This window comes from Nematolebias whitei, chromosome 1, assembly GCF_014905685.2.
Source record: "Nematolebias whitei isolate Nwh7 chromosome 1, NemWhi1, whole genome shotgun sequence".
NCBI lineage: Eukaryota > Metazoa > Chordata > Actinopteri > Cyprinodontiformes > Rivulidae > Nematolebias > Nematolebias whitei.
This window is the reverse complement of record NC_056498.1, coordinates 41,263,638-41,265,933: the sequence shown is the minus strand read 5'-3', so window position 1 is coordinate 41,265,933 and position 2,296 is coordinate 41,263,638.

Sequence of the window (2,296 nt, the reverse complement as noted above, 5' to 3'; positions counted from 1 at the left end):
ATGGATGGATGGATGGATGAGTTGATGGATGGATGGATGAGTGGATGGATGGATGAGTTGATGGATGGATGGATGAGTTGATGGATGGATGGATGGAAGGATGGCTGGATGGTCTTGGACTTTATGAACTTGTTTAAAAACCAGAAAGTTCTTTGAAGTCCAACTTGAGGAAACGTACCTGCTAGTTTCCTGAGCAGGTCTGAGGCCAGCGTGTCCGTGGCTGCGTTCCCGTCAGGCGTGTGCGTCAGCGACGGCGGCTCGGGACTCGCCCCGGGGCCGTCCGGCGAGAAGGCGACGCCGGGCTCGTCCTGCTGCTCCGCCTCCTCCCGGCTCCCAGGATGCACCTGGGCCTTCTGAGTGGCCTCTGAAGGGAACAAGAGGGAGAGTGAGGTGTTCAGAAGGGCCTGTTGACGGGACTCTCCCTGAAGGAGAAGGTTTGGACTCAGCAGGACCAGCGGTCGGAGGAGGTCCCAACAAGAACTCCAGACCATCTCACCACATCTACGGCTCCAACAGCCTCAGCTCTTCTGCTCCCAGTCGTTCAGGAGGCTCCAGTTGTGCCAATAAATTGGTCTTTATGGTCATAAAATGTATTGTTGTGGTTTTCATCCCTGGTGGACTTCAGCTCCTTATTTACACGTTTTGAAATCAGCATTCACAATGTGTTTTCACAGGAAATGCAGTTTATCTAGTTTAAATTAATTTGAACAACTTTGTCAACAACCAAAAGAGTAAACGAGCAGCTGGTAGGCGCCGTAAGGGCTAAAGACTGAAGACCTCGGCTCCCATTCAGCCGCCTCAGCACCAGTATACACCAGTACCTCTCCATATAGTTTGGTTGTTCTCCGTACCAAAACAAATAATCTTTAGTTCGCACCACAGTACGAAGTTTCTGACACTTTGTAATAATAAAAACAAACAATTTTAACATTTTAGTTTCCAGAGAAAAGGAGCTCAACGATTCAAAATGTCCGACCAGAAGATCCAAAGGACCTGACAGGAAACTCTACACTCGTTCCTTTGGGTAAGTTGGATGAAGAAATGTTGGTGTCTGGTTTAAACGTCCAGGCTGTTGGCACTTTTCCACTTGCAGGCTGGAGCTGCTGATTCGTTGGATTTTACCTGAACTGGCTGCGTTCATTTCCCAGTTAAGACAATGTTGTTTTTTTTTTATTGGAGCACAACTGGGTGACCTTTGACCCACTTCTACAAACTTTTTCTATCATTACAAACAGCTTCTAGACGAGTCTCCTTCCTCACAAACAAAACTTGTGTGATCGTTTGACGAACAGACACACGATCATCCTCATGATGAACTAACTGATGAACAGACACCTGATCATCCTCACAATAAACTAACAGATGAACAGACACGATCATCCTCATGATGAATTGATTTATGAACAGACACACAATCATCCTCACGATGAACTAACTGATGAACAGACACACGATGAACTAACTGATGAACAGACACGATCATCCTCACAATTAACCAACTGTTGAACAGACACACGATCATCCTCACAATGAACTAATTGATGAACAGACACAATCATCTTCACAATGAACTAAGTGATGAACAGACACGATCATCCTCACAATGAACTAAGTGATGAACAAACACAATCATCCTCACGATGAACTAACTGATGAACAGACACGATCATCCTCACGATGAACTAACTGATGAACAGACACCTGATCATCCTCACAATAAACTAACAGATGAACAGACACGATCATCCTCATGATGAACTAACTGATGAACAGACACACGATCATCCTCACAATGAACTAACTGATGAACAGACACGATAATCTTCACGATGAACTAATTGATGAACAGACACACGATGAACTAACTGATGAACAGACACGATCCTCCTCACAATTAACTAATTGATGAACTGAGACGATCATCCTCATGATGAACTAACTGATGAACACACGATCATCCTCACAATGAACCAACTGTTGAACAGACACACGATCATCCTCACGATGAACTAACTGATGAACAGACACGATCATCCTCACGATTAACTAACTGATGAACAGACACACGGTCATCCTCACGATGAACTAACTGATGAACAGACACACGATCATTCGCACAATGAACTAACTGATGAAGAGACACACAATCATCCTCACGATGAACTAACTGATGAACAGACACCCGATCATCCTCACGATGAACTAACTGATGAACAGACACACGATCATCCTCACAATGAACTAACTGATGAACAGACACACGATCATCCTCACGATGAACTAACTGATGAACAGA